The 26,522-nt window shown below is 47.8% G+C and overlaps 1 protein-coding gene across 1 annotated transcript in view; it reads left to right on the forward strand.

Annotated features, from left to right (window-relative positions):
- Positions 1-4,473: 4,473 nt before the first annotated feature.
- The window catches only part of LOC144158378 (uncharacterized), a 126,100-nt gene continuing 104,051 nt past the window's right edge, over positions 4,474-26,522 (forward strand). The window contains exon 1 of the mRNA XM_077689239.1: positions 4,474-4,622. The gene's annotated coding sequence lies outside the window, so the exon portion shown is untranslated. The remainder of the gene's footprint in view (positions 4,623-26,522) is intronic.

Raw genomic sequence — 26,522 nt, forward strand, 5'->3', positions numbered from 1 at the left:
GAGTGTCTACGACATGTCGAGAGTGGTCAACCAGCGTTGAACCCTCTTAAGCTCCCTTTGGCACCAAGACTGCCAGAACAGAGGCCCTCGCTATGCATGTAGCGAATCAGAATATGAAATGAGGGACTCGTAGAAATAACACAGAAATAAGGGTTGGCAGTCAAGAACACCTCGGAAAGCAAAGGGGAGGTTGTGTTAGCTCATTGAAACAGATAAAGAATTTGGAAAGAAAGAAAGAAAGCGAAGAAAAAATGCCCGCCAGGTGGGATCCGAACCCACGACCTCCAGAATACCGGTCTGGTGCGATAACCACTACGCTACCGGCGGGGCGATTTTCTCCCCCGCTTTCTGGGGTATTTATGTCGATGTAATTTTTGTTCCTGTGCTTGGGGGTGGTAGCCAGCGCCACTCTGACTTCTCGGGGTGAAGGGGACCTTCTTTTTAATCCCCGCGCCGTGACTCCAGTGTCTACGACATGTCGAGAGTGGTCAACCAGCGTTGAACCCTCTTAAGCTCCCTTTGGCACCAAGACTGCCAGAACAGAGGCCCTCGCTATGCATGTAGCGAATCAGAATATGAAATGAGGGACTCGTAGAAATAACACAGAAATAAGGGTTGGCAGTCAAGAACACCTCGGAAAGCAAAGGGGAGGTTGTGTTAGCTCATTGAAACAGATAAAGAATTTGGAAAGAAAGAAAGAAAGCGAAGAAAAAATGCCCGCCAGGTGGGATCCGAACCCACGACCTCCAGAATACCGGTCTGGTGCGATAACCACTACGCTACCGGCGGGGCGATTTTCTCCCCCGCTTTCTGGGGTATTTATGTCGATGTAATTTTTGTTCCTGTGCTTGGGGGTGGTAGCCAGCGCCACTCTGACTTCTCGGGGTGAAGGGGACCTTCTTTTTAATCCCCGCGCCGTGACTCGAGTGTCTACGACATGTCGAGAGTGGTCAACCAGCGTTGAACCCTCTTAAGCTCCCTTTGGCACCAAGACTGCCAGAACAGGGGCCCTCGCTATGCATGTAGCGAATCAGAATATGAAATGAGGGACTCGTAGAAATAACACAGAAATAAGGGTTGGCAGTCCAGAACACCTCGGAAAGCAAAGGGGAGGTTGTGTTAGCTCATTGAAACAGATAAAGAATTTGGAAAGAAAGAAAGAAAGCGAAGAAAAAATGCCCGCCAGGTGGGATCCGAACCCACGACCTCCAGAATACCGGTCTGGTGCGATAACCACTACGCTACCGGTGGGGCGATTTTCTCCCCCGCTTTCTGGGGTATTTATGTCGATGTAATTTTTGTTCCTGTGCTTGGGGGTGGTAGCCAGCGCCACTCTGACTTCTCGGGGTGAAGGGGACCTTCTTTTTAATCCCCGCGCCGTGACTCGAGTGTCTACGACATGTCGAGAGTGGTCAACCAGCGTTGAACCCTCTTAAGCTCCCTTTGGCACCAAGACTGCCAGAACAGAGGCCCTCGCTATGCATGTAGCGAATCAGAATATGAAATGAGGGACTCGTAGAAATAACACAGAAATAAGGGTTGGCAGTCAAGAACACCTCGGAAAGCAAAGGGGAGGTTGTGTTAGCTCATTGAAACAGATAAAGAATTTGGAAAGAAAGAAAGAAAGCGAAGAAAAAATGCCCGCCAGGTGGGATACGAACCCACGACCTCCAGAATACCGGTCTGGTGCGATAACCACTACGCTACCGGCGGGGCGATTTTCTCCCCCGCTTTCTGGGGTATTTATGTCGATGTAATTTTTGTTCCTGTGCTTGGGGGTGGTTGGCAGTCAAGAAAATCTCGGAAAGCAAAGGGGAGGTTGTGGTGGGTCATACAAACAGATGAAAAATTTTTTGAGTCAGAAATAAAGTGGTGAAAAAATGCCCGCCGGGTGGGATCCGAACCCACGACCTCCAGAATACCGGTCTGGTGTGTGCTCCTCTGCTGGGGCCCAGGACACGCTGGGATTAGTGGGAACGAGTTGGCAGATGAGGTGCACCAGACCGGTATTCTGGAGGTCGTGGGTTCGGATCCCACCCGGCGGGCATTTTTTCACCACTTTCTTTCTGACTCAAAAAATTCTACATATATATATGTGTGTGTGTGTGTTGTACAAAGCTCGGTCCAAGTTTAAGAAAATAAATGCGCAATATCTGTATATATACTCGCTTTAGGTTGAAAAGGCCGATTTTTTTCGGGCACATACTATGTCGGACGCGGGCTCATATTTAGAAACAGTCTGGACGGCTCAGGCTTATTGAAATGTGTGTGTGTGCGTGTGTGTGTCTGTGTGTGTGTGTGTGTGTGTGTGTGTGTGCAGGCACACTTGCCCACACACACACGCAGGCACGCACGTACGCGCACGCACGCACACACACGCGCACGCACACACACACGCACACACGCGCATGCACACACGCGCATGTACACACACACACACGCGCACGCACGCACACACGCGCGCACGCGCGAACACACATACACGCACGCATGCACGCACGGACGCACACACGCGCGCGCACACGCACGCCCAATAAAATTATGTTTATTTAATAAATAAAATGATCACGCAATAAAGTTATGCCGTGTGACTTGCTGCTTTTCTGAGAATTGCGGTTGCGAATCCTGTATTTGCGCTCTTTTCGTTGACTGGACTGAAGTTTTAAGACATCTGTTATGTGTGCTGCATGGGTCAAATTTGAAAAAAAAGAAAACGGGAAACGTTTGCGTACGCACGACGCAGTTTGCTCGGTATGCAGAACTTGATAGAAAAATCAGCAAGAAAATAAAGAAAAAAAAAACAGAAGTGACGCAGGCTTGCCGGCCTAAAGCCCGCCACTCTTTCCTCAGCTGACACAATACGATAGCAAAATCATCAAACAACGAAGAAATAAATATCGGCATGATAACGAGCTCGATCGCTAAAGCACTGCGCGGTCTGCTCGGTTGGGTAAATGGGATGAAGAAATGAGCAAACAGTAAATACACGACGTACTACCTTTCCCATAAAAACCCTGGTACAATAATAGCATTATCAACGGTTTTTACATGAAAAAAGAACTGTAGCCCCTCGGAGACTGCCCCAACGCACGCCTACCCGCTGCTATCCGAGGCGAAAAAGCGCTCGGGCGGGGCACGCGAGCGCCACCACGCGGGATTGACACGAAATGCCTCACTCGGCGGCGGCCGCTTTTTCCACTACCGAAGTATTCTAGTTCACTCTACTAGAGGGAAATCTGTCGCTGCAGTCGCGGACGGGCGTGGGCGGCGCGATTGCCGCTAGCCACGTTTCTCGCCTACTTGGCTCAGCTAGCAATATGGCTTCTTTTCTTCTGGAAACCAAAGTCAACAAAAAAGGGTAACATTTCTTTTGTACATCGTGCATGAAGCTTCTACATAGTCACTGACAAATTATTCTTTTCGGAAGTTCAATTTTATAAGAACAAAACAAATTCGATTAACCTTCTGCCGTAATAGCGTTGCTTTTTTGCAGCCAGAGCCAACTTATCAGCGTGTTCATGAGACATGCCAAGGACAAGTGGAACGTGCCTGTATAGTCCCTAGCAAATCTTTCTAGGAACCATAGTACCTGCCCGGCACATGAGGGAACGCTCGCCAAAGCGCTGCTTCCCAAGACATTGACGCCAAATTTCTCTCTAGCAACTATTCGTATGAAACTCTGTGTAATCGACATGGCGAGTGCGGCTTCACAGACGTGACGTCCTCTCCTAACCTTTTCTCGCCTGCATGGCGCCTGCTTTTTCCTAAACTCGCCATTTTAATACGTTCTACACCGATTTTTTAGCAACTATATTTTTGTGCACGGAGTAATTTATAAATAGCGAACCGTGCACTTATGTTTTCTTGTTGAAAAAATACAACATGTGCAAACGAAGCAACGTTTTTGTCCTACGCAATACGGTTCCACTACTACCCATAGTTCGCATAAAAGCGTTAGCACCGTCTCAGAGTTCGCGTTGACGCTAGCGCCAGATTACTCGCAAGTTATGATTGTATAAAACTCTGTGCTGCGGACCCCTTCAGCGTTCCCATTGCGCCCTTGCGAGCGCTACTTAACAGACGCTTTCCTTATCTCTCCGACGACACGCATGGGGATCGCGACAAATTATTTGCTTTTTTTTTACCGCTCGCTTCCGCTTATCATCCGCTGCAGCTTTTCCTTCTTATTTAATGTCAATAATTCTGTGCAGCACGGCTGAAACCGCCTGGGCTAACGAAGAACAAATAAGACCACGCAAACCAAAAACCGTCCCGCCCTGGCATCAATCGTATGGAATGGCACAACGTCGGATATAATCAACGAAAGAGGATGAACGCTCATGCGGCCGTCATTGACTGATGCCCCTGTTTTCACTCTCCGCCTTCGATGATTCCGGCTGAGGCTTTCCCAGCGGTGCACGTAACTCACGAACTGGTGGGTAGGCGTTTCTCTCTAACAAACAGATAGTGGGCGCCTGAGCTCAGGCCGAAGTGACTGGAGCTGCCCAGCAGCAGTTGCGTGCCTCGTGTTGCTCGAAAGCAGGGACCTTCGTGTAGCGGCAAGGTTAGCATGGAAGGCGATAGCAATCCGGTCGCAACCCATCTGGTCTAACAGGCAACAGGTGAGCAAGTATGCGCGTTCCTGCGTCCGAGAACGTTATGTTTTGTCATGATTGAGTTTTTTCTATCCTGAATATTGCTGTTCGTTTCGGAAGCTCTAGCCAGCAAGCAACTCACTCGCGAATTACTTGGGCCAGTGACAGGTTTTAAGGGTAGTTATGTTGGACTCCAACATTTGTGTGTCTATCACACAAATAAACTAGGCAAAACTGCTGGTGCGACGGATGGCTACGGGCTTTTGACTCAGTGTCATTTAGTGAGCCACCGTTAGCCTCTCCTTTCTAGTGAGTGACTGTTTCGTGAGTCACCGGTGTGTCTCTTCACAGTCGTGAGAGCTAAGGGTGTGTAAAAGAGTCGTAAACCGAGTTTAAATACGGTAATATGAAGGAGGCAGAGAAAGCAACACAGTATGTGAAGTAAAGATTGCAGACAATGGGAGGAGCTAGAATTTAAATGACATGGACGGGACGCGAAATACATGCAAAGTGGCTAAAATAGAGGACGTGTGATTACCGCCTGGCGGCCCTTATCGGAACCGAATTCACCACCTCGTGACGCACCTGGGAGATGGCGCTTGCGGCCGTTTAGGCGTCGAGCTGAATGCGCGATACATCGCGAGAAGTGCATTTTCCAATGCTTTCGTTCTAAATTTGTTTGCACTTCGTCAATGCCATGTTCGTCATGAGCTGCAGTGAGGGTCACTATTTTGTGCCCGGTTGCCCGATAAGCGATTTTATTTTTCTTTAGAAAAAGGCTTTTCAGAGTGTTTTCTCTAGATTTGGAGAGTTACTGTCTTTTGCATACGTTTCGCTACAAACTATATTTGGGCTTCTACTGATGGTTGCTACCACTACATGAGCGTTGCTGCAATTTTATCGGTTGTTGGTACCCTATACTGCCACCTTGCAGTGTGATTGCTGACTCTCTTTTTCCACGTTTAAGTATACAAAACAAAACATATAATGCTCTCATTATTAGTAGTAGTACGAGAGAAAACGAGCTTCCTGAATTTTTTACTTCTTCAATTACGTTTATAAATGTACATTTCTTAGTTCCATAGGCAAATATAGTTTTTTTTTTAAAACAAATTTAAGTTAAACGAGTTTTGTTCGGGCTTGCCAAATATGTATTCCTAGTACGCATTTCCTCAATCAAACCTACCATTCGCATCAAGTCTGTTGCATTATATTTCAAAGCATTTCAAATTAAACTAGTTGGTTGTATAAAAATAATGAGCACAAAATAATCTGTTTTTATAGCTTAGTGTATCAAAAATTCACCGAATGGGGAAAGGCAGTAGTGAAGATGGTTGTGGTTCGTTCCCCGAAGTCCGGTGTCGATCAGGAACCCAATCGCCCAGGCTCCGGTTGATTTGGCAGGAGGCTGGCAGGGCGATGGTGTTGAAGTTCTTGGGGATGGCGGTCGAATTGACGAACTCGATTCCTTGAGGTTGATTAAATGAAACAAAGAGTTCATATACAGCTATTTACAGTAGGAAAACTGGGTACATGAGTAGAAAAGAAAAAACTTCAAAATTCAGCTAGGCGCTAGCTCCCAGTGGGCACAAATCACTCGAGCTTCTCGACTTCGTCTAACTCTCCTATTATCGGAGCGTACACAAACCGCTCGAGAAACGACGGCCGAGACTCTGTCTCGCCGGGAGATCCGTCTAGTTGCCCGGTGCGGCGCTGTACCCTAAACCTCTGACGCGATCTTAACTTCTAGCCTAGGCGGCTCATAAATCCCAACCTAGCTTTAACGGTTGAGACTCCTTGTCCCGTCGCGAACTGCCCAGCTCGGCGCTCAGACCAGAACGATTTCCAACGTCCAAGTTCGGCCTTATAACACCTCGAGATCACCCTCTCTCGGGAACGCCCCTGTAGCGTTCGTACACGCGTGAGTGCCCAAATTCACGTAGACAGCTGTCACTGAGCGCGCTACGGAATATTCAATGAGGCGCCGCCATCTTTGGGTCAAAGGCACGCTCGCGAACGAGCAGGTGCGCGCGACCCCGCCGAGGGAGAGCGAAAGGCGGCGACAGTGCATTGTGCCGCCCGGGGCGCGTTAACATTGGTGCCTCGCGCGGCGCGCGCTTCGACGCCGGTAATTCCACCACCTTCGCGCGTCAGGCACCTCGACGGTTCTCGGAATCCGGCGGCGCCGTCTGCTTTCTCAATGGGAGATTATCCCCGTGGTATTCGGTCGGCCAGACGGTCCGTCTCCCGTGCGCGCCGTGACAAATTGGCGTCGACTGCTCTGCAGTGTTGGCAGGGCTACGTCGTCAGACAGAGTGGCGGGTTCTCACGCGCCGCCCGGGTGCCTGGCCGCTGATCTCATAAGTGGACCTTACAGCTGTGATCCAGGAAAATATTCGGCCATTGCTGTAATATTATCCCGTTGCGCTAAGTTATAATCGCCGATAGGAACATTTCTGGTAAATCACGCAGAAATGAAACTATTCGGGTACTCAAGATACCTGAAAGCATTCAGTAATCAGAGTGCAACATTCCTTAACAAACAGCTCAGGCCCGATTTTGCCTTTCGAAGTAACGAGAAATTTTGTGTTTGGGGACTCTTTTAATGAATAAATTTGAGGCGCTAAACAACGGGGACCAAAGAAACACGTATACACAGACAAGGCGCCACTTCCAACTAAACTTTAATCATGAAAAACCCTGGATTAAATACACTGTTTGACGTCATGCAAAAACGTCACACCAATAACGTTTGCCAACCTACACGTGTCCATCTAAAAACTGGAGTTCTTTGAATGATAATGTAACCGATGGTGTACTGATGCACTTATCTCCCACCTTGTGAATGAAGTAAGCCTCCACAATTTCTCTTTCTTGCCTATCACGCACCCATTTTAAAAATGTGGCCTGTTTGAAGAGCGGAGTGCATTTAGTTCCCTGCTGAGTGCACCTTTTACAGTGCTCAGCCATGTGGCCCCCTGCGTTGTTTTTTACAGCCCAACAATGCTCGCGCGCTCTGTCGTTGAAACATCTGCCTGTTTGGCCAATATAACTCTTGTTACAACTCATGGGAATCTCGTATACAACTCCCATGGTGCATTCCGTGTATAATTCGCCGTGCTTCTTGGAGCACGATTGCCGCTTCCTTTCCTTCATCATTGGGCAAACCTTCGCCAATTTGCAGGGCGCGCTAAACACCACATTGATGTCGTACCTTTGAGCAACTTTTTTGAGGTTATGCGAGATCCTGTGCCAATACGGGATAACGTGAACTTTCTTTTTTTCTGTTTTCTTCTGCATGTCACCTTCCCTCTGTTTTTGCTTAAATTTTTGCAGCAATGCTTCGCAAACGGCAGAAACAACTGCAGAAGAGAATCCCGCAGTGCTCAGCCGGGAAATCTGTTCATTAAATGCGTCATGTACCTTGTGCGCGCACGACTTGTTTAAGGCTGCCGTGATGCATGTCTTGGCCACACCCCTTTTGATTAATTTTGAGTGAGCGCTATCAAATGGAATCAGCTGCTTGTTAGCGCGCGGCTTGTATTGCCAACACACGTGCGTGTCCTGAAAAGTCAGGATCAAATCTAGGAACCACAGGCAGTTATTGCTTGGTAACTCCCACGTAAACTTAAGTGATTTTGAAGAGCTGACAAACGTTTCAATGACTCCATTTACAACATCATTCATGTTGGTTCCAGCAACCTGATTAACCACAACAAGATAGTCATCCACATATCTCAGTACGGTGAGGTGATGTGCATCTGCCAGTTTCGTCTTTACGCTCTTATCAAAGACACACAAATAAATATCAGAAAGAATGGGGGCTAGCGAGGAACCAATGCAAATTCCTCGCCGTTGAACATAAAAACTGTCTTCAAATTCGACAACAGTACTCTGAAAGTAAAAATGAACAAGTTATAAAAAACTGTCACTGCTAACACCGGTTTTTCCGTTAAATTTGAGTTCACCGAAGTCATCTATTTTGTCTCTCAAGGTACTGAACAATTCATCATGGGGAACACTGTAGTATAAGTCAACAACATCCAGAGAGAAGGCATGCACTCCATTCCAGCGACCATCTTCTAGTAGTTGTACAACTTCATCGGAACTCCGTACCAGGAAAGGGTCTTGTAGTGGCAAGAGGCGAAGATGCCGCTGCAGGTATAGTCCAACCTGAGCCTGCCACGTAGCCTTCTCAGAAACTATAGCACGGAACGGGCAATCCGGCTTGTGTGTCTTGGCCGTGAAGAATACTTCCAGGACTCCCGTCACTGCCTTGGTCATAGCCATTTTGAGGGACTCCAAGTTGACGTCAGTGACTAGCTTGAGGGCCCTTGTTTTCTGTTTTTTCGGGTCAAAAGGAACCCGCTTGAAGTTCTTTTCCACGGCACCCAAGGCTTTTTCTTGATATGCCCCAGCCGGAAGGATCACAAAGCCACCCTCCTTATCAGCCTGAACGATGGACAGTTCATCCCGCTTGAGAGCACCAACGATCCTCCTAAAAGGAAGAGTAAGTGCCTGTGTAGTACTCACAGTCTTCAGCAGGGTGTCCACTCCATCCCCAGTTGCCCGTTCGCGTTCTTGTTCATCCGCACGTTCACCAAGATTCCGCACCATGGAGAGCATCCGGGACCTCGTTGCAGGCGGTTCCACGCTGTACTTGGGGCCTTTTTGTAGTAGACGCAACACATCATCTGGAACGCTGGCATCGCCCAGAACGGTGACCCCAACGGATTGGGCTTTCCTGTGGCAGCAAGCGAGGACCACCCTTCCAAAACGGGAGCGACGGAAAGCCCAATCCGGTGGGGTCACCGTTCTGGGCGATGCCAGCGTTCCAGATGATGTGTTGCGTATACTACAAAAAGGCCCCAAGTACAGCGTGGAACCGCCTGCAACAAGGTCCCGGATGCTCGCCATGGTGCGGAATCTTGGTGAACGTGCGGATGAACAAGAACGCGAACGGGCAACTGGGGATGGAGTGGACACCCTGCTGAAGACTGTGAGTACTACACAGGCACTTACTCTTCCTTTTAGGAGGATCGTTGGTGCTCTCAAGCGGGATGAACTGTCCATCGTTCAGGCTGATAAGGAGGGTGGCTTTGTGATCCTTCCGGCTGGGGCATATCAAGAAAAAGCCTTAAGTGCCTTGGAAAAGAACTTCAAGCGGGTTCCTTTTGACCCGAAAAAACAGAAAGCAAGGGCCCTCAAGCTAGTCACTGACGTCAACTTGGAGTCCCTCAAAAAGGCTATGACGAAGGCAGTGACGGGAGTCCTGGAAGTATTCTTCACGGCCAAGACACACAAGCCGGATTGCCCGTTCCGTGCTATAGTTTCTGAGAAGGCTACGTGGCAGGCTCAGGTTGGACTATACCTGCAGCGGCATCTTCGCCTCTTGCCACTACAAGACCCTTTCCTGGTACGGAGTTCCGATGAAGTTGTACAACTACTAGAAGATGGTCGCTGGAATGGAGTGCATGCCTTCTCTTTGGATGTTGTTGACTTATACTACAGTGTTCCCCATGATGAATTGTTCAGTGCCTTGAGAGACAAAATAGATGACTTCGGTGAACTCAAATTTAACGGAAAAACCGGTGTTAGCAGTGACAGTTTTTTAGAACTTGTTCATTTTTACCTTCAGAGTACTGTTGTCGAATTTGAAGACAGTTTTTATGTTCAACGGCGAGGAATTTGCATTGGTTCCTCGCTAGCCCCCATTCTTTCTGATATTTATTTGAGTGTCTTTGATAAGAGCGTAAAGACGAAACTGGCAGATGCACATCACCTCACCGTACTGAGATATGTGGATGACTATCTTGTTGTGGTTAATCAGGTTGCTGGAACCAACATGAATGATGTTGTAAATGGAGTCATTGAAACGTTTGTCAGCTCTTCAAAATCACTTAAGTTAACGTGGGAGTTACCAAGCAATAACTGCCTGCGGTTCCTAGATTTGATCCTGACTTTTCAGGACACGCACGTGTGTTGGCAATACAAGCCGCGCGCTAACAAGCAGCTGATTCCATTTGATAGCGCTCACTCAAAATTAATCAAAAGGGGTGTGGCCAAGACATGCATCACGGCAGCCTTAAACAAGTCGTGCGCGCACAAGGTACATGACGCATTTAATGAACAGATTTCCCGGCTGAGCACTGCGGGATTCTCTTCTGCAGTTGTTTCTGCCGTTTGCGAAGCATTGCTGCAAAAATTTAAGCAAAAACAGAGGGAAGGTGACATGCAGAAGAAAACAGAAAAAAAGAAAGTTCACGTTATCCCGTATTGGCACAGGATCTCGCATAACCTCAAAAAAGTTGCTCAAAGGTACGACATCAATGTGGTGTTTAGCGCGCCCTGCAAATTGGCGAAGGTTTGCCCAATGATGAAGGAAAGGAAGCGGCAATCGTGCTCCAAGAAGCACGGCGAATTATACACGGAATGCACCATGGGAGTTGTATACGAGATTCCCATGAGTTGTAACAAGAGTTATATTGGCCAAACAGGCAGATGTTTCAACGACAGAGCGCGCGAGCATTGTTGGGCTGTAAAAAACAACGCAGGGGGCCACATGGCTGAGCACTGTAAAAGGTGCACTCAGCAGGGAACTAAATGCACTCCGCTCTTCAAACAGGCCACATTTTTAAAATGGGTGCGTGATAGGCAAGAAAGAGAAATTGTGGAGGCTTACTTCATTCACAAGGTGGGAGATAAGTGCATCAGTACACCATCGGTTACATTATCATTCAAAGAACTCCAGTTTTTAGATGGACACGTGTAGGTTGGCCAACGTTATTGGTGTGACGTTTTTGCATGACGTCAAACAGTGTATTTAATCCAGGGTTTTTCATGATTAAAGTTTAGTTGGAAGTGGCGCCTTGTCTGTGTATACGTGTTTCTTTGGTCCCCGTTGTTTAGCGCCTCAAATTTATTCAGTATGTTCAACCAACTAGCCCTGATCAAGCTTTTGTGACTCTTTTAAGTGCGAAGCACTTCTTAGTCGGACCTACTCCTTCCACCGCCGTCCGTCGCCCGCAGGTGTTATCGCGCCCTCCTCTCCTTAGAAACGGCGCGGTAGCGGAGGGAAGGCGTCCATAGCAACGGCGCAGTGACGTCACTACACCATGTGATGGCGCGCGCTCTCGCCGTGACGTCACGCGCTCGGGCCTCCCTCCCCTTCCGCGCGCCTCCTCTCCCCTCGCTCGGCTGCCGCTGCGCCGTTGCGCGCGTTCGCTGCCCTCTCCCCTTCGCTCGCCGCGCTCGCCCCGCGCCTACTCTGTCTCAGTCGCCTCGCTCGGCGCGGCACACTCCCCTATATATGCAGCAATAAACGGCCAGACCTCCGTGGGTCGGCTCGCGCGTGCTCTCTCGCTCGGCTCCTGTAGTCGCACACGCGTCTTCGTCGTGCGTGTGTGTGTGCGCGATTACATTCCCTCTGGAATATCTCTCGAACATACACGTTAATTCACCAAGGTTTCCGCAGAAGGACAAACGAGGTATGTTAAGCCGAACGTGATCACGAGGGGGTGTTAATGTAACTAACGGGCAAAATGCACCAAACTTTAACAAACTCCCCCTCATAACATCACCCCGTGCTTCGCACTTCCTAATACTCCCCTTCGGGGAAATGCGGGGAAATTTTTTTGTACCGCCTAATCTGTGCAACGAATACGACAGAAATGACGTGAAAATCGGAGTGTCACGGTCTGGCAGCCTCCGAATAACACATGTAGAGAGTGCGTAGATTTTGGGACAAATACCGTCTTGAACGTGTATTTAATAGAGCGCTAACATTGTTACGTAGTTGCTTGGATCGTGAACAAATTTGACGTGAAATAATAACGCATCGCAAGTATGGGTGCTTATCTGGCGGCACCTCACCGTACGTTAACGGGAAAGCAAGCGTTGGAGCAACCGTACGGTTGCTTTCAAGGAGCTCACACTAGCTCACTCTAGCTCAGGGAGCTCAGGGCGGTGGCATGCCAGTGGGGGAAAGTGGAAATACAATGGTATTTTGCTGCCATTTGAAGCCCGTGAGGATTACCCTAGAATTTGTTTCTTCTTTCGACAATCACTTTTTGTCTTTTTAGGGTTCGTGTTTATATGGTTACATTTTATGCATATATTTTCTGTTGGTTAATATGTTTTCTTGTGGTGCCGCATTGTCAGTTCCCGTATATGAAGGTTGTTTTTAAACAAATTGCCATGAACGTTAACCACATATTCAGGATGTTCCGCACCAGTGCTTTACTGAGTAATTCAAGGTTGTTGGAAAAATGCAGATCAAATGTTTAATTCGGACGCCATAATATGAATTATATATACGCATGGAACAGATTATTAAACCTCAAAGTGGCAAACCCCCGTCGTGGCATCAGTGTGTCACAAGCCACGATATAACTCGAGGACAGCAAATACACATTATTGGATTGTGCGTACATTTTCGCCTAAATTGAATGCCCCGTATTTATTCATGAATATTGCAATTCCGAAAGCACACCATGTGGTTACTCCCATGTAATACTTGTGGAAAAAGCCGCAGATGTCGCAAAACTTGCCAACAAGTTACATTAAATGAGGAAACGTGAGTACGAGGGCTAAAAAGGCAGGGTAAAACCAGTAAGACGAGTAAAGGCGAGGAACTTCAGCGAGCTAAGCGTCGGGAGAAGGATGCAGAAAATTGAAACCCACAAGCTTTTGAGGCGGCAAGGGACGCGTCGCCTTCGATCAAGTCTTCGAAAACTGACATAACCAGCTTAGTGAGTGCTTGCAGCGCACAACGTTCGACCAGCGATGTAGTTAAATTGACGAGCTCTGCTTTCGCTGCTTCCACTTGCTTAACCAGGCCTACCCGAGCTAATCCACATCCATTTATTTGGAGCATACGTCCCACCAATCACCTCTTTCTTGGAGCCTTTCAAGGACAGGTATAGATGCTCACCACCCTCAGGAACTACTAAAGACAGCAGGTATTGCGGATTTTTTTTGTCCAAAGGTGTTGGCACTGGATGTTGCAACAACAAATGCGGCAACTAGGCTTGCATTTTATCTGGGGGTAGTAGGCTCGGTATTTATTTTCCTTTATCGATGCTCGAAACATAGAGATACTTTGGGGCTAATCACGGCGTGTAAAAGTCAGCATCATTATCATGAAACATATTCTTATTTAGGTCCAGTGCAGGAAGAAGGGCCCTGCCGTTGTACTCTACCTGCTCCTGTCCTGCGCTGCCAGAGTCCATTCTTTGCCCCTGAATTGTTTTAATTCGTCCCAACATCGAGTAATTGGCCGTAACTTTCTTCACACGTCCCTTGGTAACCACTGGTTGTCATTCCGTCTGATTACATGCCAAAAAAAATCCACTACTTTTTCTTAACTGGACCTATGTAATCTTCTACTCGAGTGTGCGCCCTGATCCTGAAGGCTCATATTTTCTTTGAGCGGCACTCCTATCATTCACCTTTGTATCGGCTGTTGAACGGATTCAACTTTGCTTTCAACGTGTTTAGTAAGAAGCCAAGTTTGGCCTTGATATGTCATCACTTGTAGGAAGCAGGCTGTCGTTACGATACAGATGTTGTGCTGACCCAGCTGAGAGAAAGTGAGGCGCGTTGGCAACGGACACAGGAAACATATATTTACCAGGCTAATACCTAACGAAATACAAAAATGAAATACAACCCTTTGGCAGTACAGTACAGCATTTAGAGAAGAAGTGATTTACCCACCCTGATCAGCCAACTCATCCGCCGAAGTAGGTTCATCGCCTCCGCCGAGACTGGTGCAGTACCCATCCGTGAGCTGTCCTTGTTTATGCCAGACGATTCTCCGAGCAGGGCCTGGCCCCACTACGTACAGCAGCTGCGTCCCACTCTGCTATGCGAGCATGTACAGAGGGCTTCTTCTACCGATTCGTGTGTATTGCTCAACGCCACCCTCCACGAGGTTGATCTCAGAACTGGTGCTGTGGGCTGGATTTATAGCCAGCGGGAGTAAAATGCCCTGGCAACTGACATGTTACCTCGTATAACGCAGCCTCGCAGCCAAAGCCATTATCAAATTATCTAGGCTACAGGGCTGTCCGGCCTACAAGCCTATCTTTAGCATCGTCGCCCGGTACTGTGGCCGGTGGCACCCCAATACATGCCGCTACATCATGCACAGTTTTTGCCACCTATAGCGTCAGGTATAGCGGCTTCTTTGGCCGCGTCCTGGATTGTAATCTTGCAATTAACCTGCTAGTTGTCCTTCTGCAGGGTTACTGCTTCGGCTGCTAGCACGCTTTCCGCTACGCCTGGCGCTGCGCGACCGAGCCACTGGTGCAATGTGACGCTCTTTCGTATTTCGTGCAATGGTATTTTTCCTGGGAGATTCGTTTCGTATCAAAATAAGTGCTGTAGGCATGCCCCTTTTTGGCGAACTTTTTTGCAGTTCCATTGCCTTGCTATTATCGCATTTCATCTTGCGATTGTCGTCTGTGTCCATTGGGGCGTTGTGGGCAATTGTTGATTCCTCGTATTCAGTATATCCTTTTTCATTGGTTTTAAGGTGGTTTATAGCACTTACTAACTGGCAGCGAGGGTTTCACGGAAATTTAGGTATTCCTCTGAAGGCGTAGTGCTGCTGACTCCAAGAACGCGGATTCGATCCTGTCGACCGTGGCTGCTTTTGTGATAGAGGGGGGGAGGCTAAAATATACGTGCACTATGAAAACAATCCGTAATTTTACGGACAAATTCCGGACCAGACGGCCGTAATAACACAGAGCCGTGTTCCGTTTGATGCAGAACAAAGTAAACACCCATAATGTAGCAGAAGTGCGCTCCGTCCCTCAGTATAGGGATGCTCTCTCCGTTACACGTCAAACGGAATCGTTTTCTGCTTTGCGAAATAGGGGCGTTTCCCCTGTATGATACAGAACAGAAAAAGATCAGTTTATTAATAACTGCACGAAATATATTGTCGTGTCGATCGTCGGGAATTGATCGAGAAGCAAAAACTGCGCCCCGACAACATTCGTGGCGTAATGAGTGCGGCTCTGTTACGTTAGTGTCTAAAGTGTAGTAAACTTAGGGAGGACCATGGGGCCCATACCGCTCAACACGAGCGCTGTATCTTGTCTTTACGACGCTCCGGCGACGTCGCTGCCCCGGACCTGCAAACTGCACATGCGTGTGTGACCGGCACACTTGTAGAAAATATAAGGTCATTTGCGTGGAGAAGCAGAGTTTGAAAGGTAATATAGTTATTAAGGAATCAATATCGGCCGAAGTATTTAGCCGAAAGCTTAAAATCAAAGCACAGCAAGCACTATTCATGCAGTGCGAAATCGCAGTAGCAGCCAGTCACACACGTTTTTGCGATTGCTTTCTCGAAACAGCGGAGTTGATGGCGATCAACTATTGTGGGGGCTTCGCGGAACCTTACTGCGCAAGCGCTATTTACAAAACCGCACTTTATCAGCCAGGAAATCTGTAAGCCAGCTAATAAACACTGATGTATGGCACACGCAGGGTGGGCATCCATGTAGTATACAGGTTGTTCGGCACAAGTGCAGCGTTCGTCTGGTGGTGCAGTGGTCTCGAGCGTCATGCCCATTCGATCAATGTCGCGGGTTCGTTTCCTCGTCGAAGTATTTTTTTTTCTTGTCTGAAGGTTCTATCAATTACGGAAAGACGTGCGTTTTGAAACGGAGTGTTTGTTTTGTTACGGCCTTCCCGTACTACGGAATGACCGTTCTTAAAATTCTTTCCGTTGTCTAAATTACGGAAATGTGTCCGGCAACATTTTACCAGCAGCTTTCTGCGTAAAATTGGCCATTTGTTTTACAGTGTGTGTCAAGATTGCGACACACACTATAGATAGCCAGGTTGTCAAAATTATTCCGGAGCCCTCCCATACGGCGCGCCTCATAATCCTGGTGCAACTTCGGTGCGTTGAAAAACCATACCCGAGGTATTCGTGCCCTCGGATGGCTATGGTTCTCTGTATAGTTCCAAGCGTCTCTTGAGGCCTTGCCGGGCTGAGCAAGTTGCCGGCCCAGATCGCCTGTTTTTGGGCGGTGAAGGGGAGGGATTTTTTCCTCGTTTATGGGGTGTGGAGTGCTGACTTGTGTCTCCATCTTCATGGTCTCACTGGGTCCCTGGGGTAGTTGTTTGGCGGTTGTTTCAATACATTGATTTGGCGTTTCAGGGGGGCCATTTCTACCGTTTGTGCACTTAAGCACGTACTTCTCCCAGCTCTTAGACGCGATTTAGCAACGGGGCAGGCGTAACGTTTACTGGTAGGAATGGAGATTGAGATGCCGAGCTACTGCCCGGCAGTGGCCAACACTGGTGCCTTCGGAATGCCGCCCCCGCCAATGCCAGGCAACAGCTGGGAGAATCTGTGGTTTCACTCTTTCTAGTGCCATGTAGGTGCATGAAAGTGATGTCGTATGTGGAATTGTTGTGGGCGTCATTCACAGCTTTGCGTTTTACGTAGCTTCACAGCGTATATTCGAGCCAATTTTTGTTTGATTGTTTTAAGTTAGAGTTCCATGTACGCGGCATTGTTGCCTACCGGAAAGCTTTCCTGAATTTGTTGCACTCCTAAATGTAGCTACAGAACATCGATTTTTCTACGCATACGCGTGAGAGTGGAATGCAAAATCGTTTACCTATACACAAAAGCGCAGGGAAGAGAAATATTTGGATCGGCAAAATTGTTCCAAATTAAAGGGGTCCTGAAATACCTTCCGCCGATGCATGGATGTACATGTACCCAAATAAAGCAATGTATTTGCAATCTCCTCCCGGAAGAATTTTGTTAAAGTGATGAGTACTAGCTGAGAAATCGTAAATCAAAAATCGCGCATTATCGTCGCTCCGCGTTTCCTCCTCCTTTCGACTACTCTCCGCTGTTGACGGCGCGCGACCTTTGCCTCCCATGATGCTGCGCTCCGCAGCGGTGACGTACTTCCGCTATTGCGATGCTCAGACTGTCGTCTGCTACGGGCATGCTTTGTTGACACCATGAATACCGCACTCCGCTCAAGGCTGGAAAAGCGAACGAAAAATCTGGCCGCATGTATGCGGTGGCCTGGCCTAGCCCTTTCGCGGTGTACGTTGCTGGCGGCACATGACTTTTTATCGGCGGCGAACTCGCAGCCGCACGGGGAGGGTCGTGCGCTCGTTCCCTTGATGCACCGCGCACTGTTTATCCAAAAAGCGCCGTATCAGATGTCGCCCTGCTGGTGCCGGGTCTTATTTTGCGGCGGTGGTAATTCCTGCCAGCGGCATGTGAAAAAGTCATATTAAACCGATACAGAACCCGTGCACAAAACTCTTCAATCATGTCACCAGTTCAGCTTGGGGCGACGCGTGGTGGAGAGCGGCAACGTTGGCAAAACATGCTCCGCCGCGGCTCTGAGCTTTCTAGCACTGGAGCGAGCACCATTTCTTTAACAATCTCAAACATCGGTTGCCTTGGCAACAAGGCACAAACCGCTCCAGAAGTCAGTTACGGTTGCGTGATCCCGGTTCAGCTTGGGGCCCCACTTCGCGACATGTGGGCACTGCAGGCGTACCACTCACTCCCATTGGGAAGTGCGAGATGCGTTTGGCATTACAGGAGGCGATGGTGTGTGTGTTTGGACGCCTTTGTTTCGCGATGAAATGCGACGTTGTGCTTCTGCGGGTGGAAAGTGCTTCCCATGGTCTGGATTATCTTTCTCGAGCGACGTACGACTCAACCTCGCATGGGGTATGTGCAGTGTGCGTGGCTAAAAGCCATCGGCTTGTGCGCCAGAGTTCAGTGACTTGCTGTTCGTCCCCGCAAAGCGTGCGCAAGGTGAGTATCGAATTTACGACGGGCAGGAGGCAACCCATCCTCTGTCAATCGTGGTTCAGACTTTCAACGCATGTTGTGACGTTGTGTTCGTTAGAAACACATCTCTGGATTGTTTTGAAGTTGAATAAAATGTATGCGTCATACCCGGGCATTCGGCGCAGGGCGTTCTCTGTGATTGCACGAAAAAAGTGCCACGGGGCTTCAACGCTTTCTTTATGGAACGTACTCAGGTAACAGAATATCCATGTCGTGTTATGGTCGTGTTGCATTCAATACAAACGGTTAAGCGTTTGTTTTACACTTGTTTTGTTTGTCGTAAAATGCCCAAGCACTCCGGCACTCCGCTGGCAGATCAGCCGGCGAGCCGACGCTGAGCAGACGACTCATCTCTTTGCCGGAAGTGCGTGAAAAAGCGGCCCAATAGCAGGATGCCTAGCTAATGACGAGCATCTGGGAATCGATGATGTAGACATGTGAAGATGGCGGCGTCCAAAAACACGAAGGGAAGGGTGAAAAAAAGGACAAACTTTGCAACAAAAGTGTGAGCTTTCCGCTGCGTGTAAAAGAGTAATACTTGGCACAGATGACGTTCACGACCCAGTCTAACGGTTGCGCTAGTTCATTCAAAATGCCTTTCAGGGCCCCTTTAATAGTTACGTACGGCCACTGCGGAGATCTGTTTGTTGCGAAGTGATTATGATTCACTTTAAGCTTTTTCACACCTGTTCGGCGTACTGCTGTACATTGGTACAAATTCATAGTGATACTGTTTAGTTTGCACCAAGCGGCCTAACTCTGTTCTCTTTTTGGTCTTTATAACCAAGAAAGTGGATATGAAACATTTTTATAATAAACTCGCTAAGGGTGCCCAATATGACTACGTCCTTTTCTCTTGTTCGCGTCTTCGGGCCACACACTGCATACAACTTATTTTAGGTATTGCTAGTGGCAGAAGTGTCCATGTTCCTTTCCTGGTGACGGCTAAACTCCGGAGTAATAATAATTTTGATAATAACAAGAAAACCAACAATAATAGTACTGTTATTTCCAACAGGCTACTTTTGTGTGAAAATATTTGTTGCTTTACCCTACAGAAACAGTCGCTGCTAGAAGAACCGTCATTACCACGTAGGCAAACCTTTATTACACTTGTACTTTTGATTATAAATATATGGTTAATGCGTAGTTCAGCTAGTCAGTCGAGAGACTAATATATACAATGTAAGAGCCGAGAACACTTAGACTTGTGTGTAAGCACCCCTAATAGAAATTACACATCTCCACGCCGTGAACGATGCCGAGGGGGCGAAGCACTTGGACGAAAGCTGTGAATTGCCTGTGTGATGAGCGTCATCGTCCACGCGTGCTGATACACTCTCAGTTTTAAATAATTTTGTGGTGCGGTAAATGCCCGGTACATGACAAGCGCCACAGGAAAAACAATTTGCGTCCCAGTACTTCGCACGCTCGGCATCGTTCACGGCGTGGAGATGTGATTTTATTGGCCCGGATTGGGTAAATTGACAGAAATTATCGCGCTATAAATGCATTCATGAATGGACAAAGGTGTGTGCATTGTATATATAGAGTGTTTTTATGACGGTAATATTAGAGAGTTATAGCAGATCGGAAAAACGGTTCCGGTACGGTAACGTCTACCGTCTGGACACCACCGCGCATGCGCAGAACCCTACCGTATACCGGAGCGACTCGGCCACGCGGTACCGAGACATACCGTGTCCGTCGTTCGGAAGCGGGCGGCCGCTTTGGAAGAGTTTAGGATACGTACGATTGGCTCACGCCTAGTCGAACGAATTGTAAATATGAGGTCGTTTAAGAAAAATGAGGTTGCAACAAGTGAAATCCACGCGATTCTGACAGCTCAAGCAGCAAGCGAAACGTACCGTCCCGGCCCAACTCTCGTGGCTTGTGTCGTCGAACGACGCATGTCCGATAGCTTTTTTTAGGTTAAATAAAGGCGATACGGCTACTTAACTAGTATTAACAGCAACATGGGGCCCGTCTACAAATCGGCGAGTGAGGAACAGGCGGTATCAGTGCGAGGGACTGTTAAAATGCCGCTCCATGTTCGCGCAGTCGCAGTTCGAATCTCCGTAGGGGCGTTGGATGTTTTTTTTTCTTTCGAATACTGTCTTTAGCGCTTTTGAGAACTGAAAACTAATATTTCAGCACAGGAAGCGCCACAAACTCACGAAAAATTGCCAAACGAGGTACAAGACAAGTCGCTCCCAGTCACGGTAGCATGGCCGGTAGTTACGGCCTGCTACAGCTCTAAAAACGAGCCTTCCCGGTACGGTCCCGTAGCAGCTACCGTGTACCGTACCGGAACCGTTTTTCCGATCTGCTATAACTCTCTAATGTTACGCTGTGACTAGTTCTAGGTTGCGTTTCCCTTTCAGTGAAGTGCAGAGACAGTGGTTCTTCGAGTGTGGCTAGATTGCGGTTGGCAAAGACGAGGTCTATGCAAGTTCCTCTGATGGTCGTCGGTTGTTTACGGTAGGCGCTTATATACGCATCCCACTGCAGCACCCTCTCGTGTAGCTCGCTGTAGTCACTGCAGTTTCAATTGTAATTACAACTGCTCTTTTTCCGCGAATTATCGTCGACAGTTTATGATTTTTGCTTTGTTTTTGCATTTTGTACCTTTTGAAATTCGCGGCTTTGCTACTGCAGTTTGCTGCGCTCTCCTCAGAGGCGTGCGGGCGGTACTACAGTGTCTGCCGCTCTCGTTAGATGGGTTACGATGCTGTGCGCGCGGACAACACGAGACAACGGCACGGACATTGCGACGTCCTAAAGCGTTTAGCACTTAAAAGCTGCGAACTGCGCTTAGTGGGGTTTTACTAATAGCCAAGTTTTTAGCGCTTTCCAACGATAACCTTAATCAGCTGCAAAACAGTAAATATTGTGTTCTTAGGTGACATCACGATTGTTTAGACATTTAATGCTGATCACTATGTCGCCATTTGGGACATGTTTAGAAGTTTACTTAACTCATCAATGCATGTTGCGATTGCAGAACACAACGTTCAGCCGGAGACGGGGCCCTACAATGGGTGAAAGAGCCTGGGCTGCAGCGAGACCCCGCGAAACGATCGAGGACTCTCTCAGTGTGGAAAGTTCAACCAGGAACCGAATACTTCAGTGTTTCTTCTCCCTGGGAAGGATGATGATATGATTATCTACGGATCAGCCTGCCATTGAACCGTGAAAATGACATCACGACGCCCATTCTTTCCTGATACTTTTTTTTCTGGTGAAGACGTATCAAAAGATAGGCTTGCAATATTTTGGGACATGGAGAGTGTACCAGCTCCATGTGGAACCTCTCCAATTTTGGTTGCAAGAATGTTGCGCTCCCAGTTGGGTACAGGTTACAAGGAAATAGACTTGAACGTTTTCTGCAACGTGTCTCGTGTACGAACCGAAAAGCTTTCTGAGCTTCTTGATGAACACGTAACACTTGTTCACACACAGGCAAACTGCTCCAAAAGGAAACTGAGCTTCACGCTGCAGCAGTTCTTGAATAGGCGCCAGTTTAGTTGTTTGCATGTTATTCTAGTCTCGGATGACATCGATCTTCTAGATGTCATTGAGAAAGCGCGGTGCAAACAAGTCATTTGGGTAATTTTCGCATCCAACCATCCCAGCACTGAAGTGTCAAAGACAAGTTTCTGCGTGGGCACGAGCTTTTCCGACTTTGTGGCAGCGCTACGAGAAAGCTTCATGCGCTACAACAAACAGGCCATTGTACCAGAACAGCTCGAAGAAGGCCAATACGAGTTTTCTAGGTACGGGCCCTTCGGAAATCTTGATTTTGAGCTTACAAAAGAAGATCCCTCTTTGCAATTGTCTTGGGAGGAGGAACCAGGGGATAGCCATGTAGATACAGTGAGCGAACAGTTCACCCTCCATAGCGCACCTCCGTCAGAGCGTCCTGAAACCCACCGTGTAACAATAAATCAGTATAGCCCATCATCATCTCATCAAGCGGCAGGAGGAGACTGTCGCACTGAAGATGGCCGAAATCTGAAATCGAAGCTTCTCAATGCCTTGCGAGAACATCGGGTCTTGCTTGTTGTAAGCAACCCTGGCTCCGGAAGTGGCCTTGATGTAGCCTTCTGTGCGCAAGAGTTAGGTCATCGTGTGCTCAGTATTCAGCCTACTGACATAGAGGCAAGAATTTGTGCCACGCACGCTTGTTATGAAAGAACACTGACAAACGTGGACTGCTGGCTTTTTCACGGTGAAGAGGTTGACCCACAGGCTACAGTAGTGTTCACAACAGCCTCACATTTCTTTCAACTGTTCCAAAATACTGGCAAAGAAGTAGCGGGTTTTCAGACCATCATTGTCGACGGAATAAACGAAGACAATGTGTACCAGCGCGTCATCGTAAATATACTGCAACGGTACCTTCAGTCAGATGTGACTTTGATTTTCTGTAGCACAGGGTTGGATCTACCATTGTCAGTGCAGGAGTCCTTTCATTTTGGAGCTGACAACATTGTGCACTGCGACGTAAGGTTCCCTGTGCGCGTCATCTGGAAAGAGCCGTCTCAAGATAGGCTCCGCGCATGCATCGATGCAATCCTGGAGTTTTGCTCAGCAGAAACCCCTGGTGGAGACATTCTGGTTTTCGTACCTACGGTGGCAGACGCGTTCGAAGCAAAATCTTTTCTTGAAGACCACGCAAAAGGTTTAAGGTGCGAAGTCATGTACGCCGGCATGATTCCGTTGCCGTCCATTGAAGGCTCAGCACATGCGCTCTGGAAGGTATATTTCACCGTGGACTGTCCTGATGTAAGCGCCAGTTTACTGAATATTCGCTGCATCGTAGACTGTGGTGTGGTATCGACAACTGCTCTTGAAGGCGGCATCTTTGTGAAAGAATTTCGGTTCTTATGTGCCGCTGAAGCAGAGGAAAGACGAAGCTTGGCCGCTATGCGAGGCGAGGGCACATGCTATCATGTCTACAGTGAAAGTGAAATAATATCTTCGTGTCCGAGCTTTACCAGCGACTTGCGGTACATGGAAGACGTTGTTCTTCGTCTTTTGGCTCAAAAGACGGACGCGAATACCTTTTTCCTAGAGGACTTGCCGAAGCAGTTGAGAGAAGAAGTGAAAATTGGCCTTCAAGAAATCGGAGCTATCGACCTGAAAGGACAGGTAACTGACCTAGGCAACGCATTGTGTCGAATAGGTGCGGAGCCCCGCCTTGGAAAGTTGCTTTTTCAGTCAATCGGAAGACTTTCTACGCTGGATGCAATTTTGCTATCAATATTAGCTTTCGAAGATTTGTGTGCTGCTTTCAGGGGGCCCAGAAAACAATGTGGCTCGCCGGAAGTGCCCCTTTCTGAAGACCGTTGTGGCTTCGCAAATATTATCCAAACCTACAAAGCTTGGTGCTCTGTGCCAAAGAACCAGAAGACTACTTGGTGCAACGGGAACATGCTTAATGCTCTCTTTTTCGACAACTTGCACAGCAAAGCCACATCTGCCTATTCTGAGTTCTTGAAATTGAGCACACACCAGCCATCTCAACGTAGCTCCGGGCAACACAGGCACAGCGTTGTCACTTTAGGTAACATACTTTCGGAGTGCTTTCCAAGCGGCCTGCTAGAAGTTACAGAACAAGGCTGTCAACACCCTACCCTTGGAAAAGACATGAAAGAGTCCAGATTTTCCTTGTTAGGGCATAAATTACAGCGGAAGGGTATGGCAATTTGCTGCCTCTTCTCTCGGGATCAAGATGGTGCGACGCTAGAAATAATGAATGCCTGCATTCTTCCAGGTGACAGTGAATGTTCCCCGCAGAGTTCAAATGCGTTGAGCTCGACTAACAGGACGCAAGCCACCAACGTCCACCAGAGAGCTGTGCCACTTGGAGGCCTTATTTGTAACGGCCGTTATAGTCATCTGCATGTACAGCAGTTCCTAGAAAAGGAGCTATCCGGTAGCACTGAAATACGAAAAGAAGAGGGATCAGCCGTTCTAGACGTGGCACGACAGCATGTGCTATTAGTAGGAACTCAACGCTACTGCGCTGCCGTTGGTGAGTCGCTGGAACGTTTCAATGATAAGCTGCTAATGGAACTCAAAATTGAAGATCGAGAAGTCCTTCTTACCCCAGCCATGTCCCCTTTTGGGAGGCGACCAGTTCAAGGTGTTATTGGCCATGGAGGTACAGTTGTCGATGTCTTATCAGCGGCTGCTTTCCGCACGATAATTGTCCGAGACGCCAGGCTTTCAGTGGCAGAAATAGAAAAACAGTTTCAACAATTTGGAGACGTGGTTAAGTTTGACTGTAAAAACGAAGACAACTCCTGTCACATCACGTACAAGACAGCGGAAGAAGCCAATGCCGCCTACATAGCGTGCAAGAACGAAGAAAGCATGAGCGTCGAAGCTAAATATCAGGCGCTCAGATGTAGAAATGACCTGGCGGAAGGAAATGCTCCATTAAAGATAGTGGTGTCGTTCCGCCCCCCAATCAACACACTTAGTGCCTCCACTGGTACTCTTCAACATTGTCAACTGCAAGACGACATTTCTTCGGAGCAGAACACTGTGCAATTCGCTTCAGCGTCAGTGTCATCAAGGGTAGTCAAGCATTGGGGCGAAGAACAGTGCGTAGGTGTGAATAGTCAAAGTCATGCTCAGGGGCTCGAACGCGATGCTCCTTTTTCAAGTTGTGACATTTTATTTTGGAACATCAAAGAGATACTGAGCGCAGAACTCGGCCTACAGACGCCGGAGCTTAAAATGGAGGACCAAATAGACCCAAATGGTTGCATCAAAGGGTACCTTTTGTTCTGGGACCCTGAAGCAGCTGAGAGGGCTTTGGCTCTTCTTCATAAAAAACAAAGCCGTCTGGACACGACACATTCGCAAAGTGCTCCAAGCGAGCATTTACCCGTGGAAGTTGTTGTGGAGGGCACCTTTTTTTTGCCACTGCCTTGTTTTATCGCCATTGAAGGCGAATTTTTAGAGAGAATGATTCGCAGAAACAAACTCAACCCAACCGACCACTGTGACTACGAAGTGTCGACCTACGGCAACCTGGTTTCTGTTACGCTGCGAGCAAGATACTGGCAAGGATATGAAGCTCTTGTTCACATCCTCTGTGCCGTCTTACAAGGGGTCAAGATTACTAGAAAAGGCTTTTCGGTGCATTCACAACATGTCGAGCAAGTCATTAAGGACGCCGCCTACCCCGACGATGTGTACGTGATATACAAGGCTGGAGGAGTTCACCTGCTTGGGTACAAGCAAGCTGTACGGAGGGTTACTCATCTCGCACACGTAAGTAGTCCGGTTTTATACTCATGGCACACCAGATGCAAAATTAATTTGTTGTAATTATGGAGTGGTGAGCAGTAATTCGCTGCTTTGATTTTAACTAAGATGTTTAGAAGGGGCACCAAAAATTTAATAATGGTTCCTCGGGAAACCGCGTTAAAAATATTCGTCTAATATTGTCAGGCCGCCTATAATAAAGGGTACTCGAATACCTACATGTGCTACAGTTGTGACATCTTCACCACGTCATTTCTTGGGATACTAAATGGATAAAAGTTACAGCACAAGACAGTGGTAAGCAAATGCTGTTAATAAAACCAATGCGTGTCATAGGTACGATGCACTTTGAGTGATTTATTCTTTTCTCTTCACAGACTAAATAAATGTTTCAAAGGTTCAATGTAAAAAATTGCAAACAATTAATTTTAGCTAAGTGGAAGCGCTTAAAACCACAAGAAGAACAAACACCGGTGCTTAATAGCAATTGTTTATTTTATATGGAAAGAAGAAGTATTAACTGGGTTAAAAGGCGTCATACTCGCGGAAAAGCACCTTTGCCCGCGTGAAACAAGGAAAACAAAAACGAAAAGTAAAAATAAAAATGTAAATTTTGCGCTCTCTCAAATGAGGACATGTTAGAGTATTGAGGAGACAAGGGATCGCCCTATCTCGCCTAATATGCAAGTTCTTTGTCTAGCGATTAAATGATGACGTGCTTACGCGAGACATCCGTTCGTTGTGTGTCACGGACGCCTAATGAAATTCGTGTGTTTGCCATTCCATGT

The sequence above is a fragment of the Haemaphysalis longicornis genome, unplaced genomic scaffold (assembly GCF_048455015.1).
Source record: "Haemaphysalis longicornis isolate Haplotype H1 unplaced genomic scaffold, Haemaphysalis longicornis Haplotype H1 scaffold_10, whole genome shotgun sequence".
Classification (NCBI taxonomy): domain Eukaryota; kingdom Metazoa; phylum Arthropoda; class Arachnida; order Ixodida; family Ixodidae; genus Haemaphysalis; species Haemaphysalis longicornis.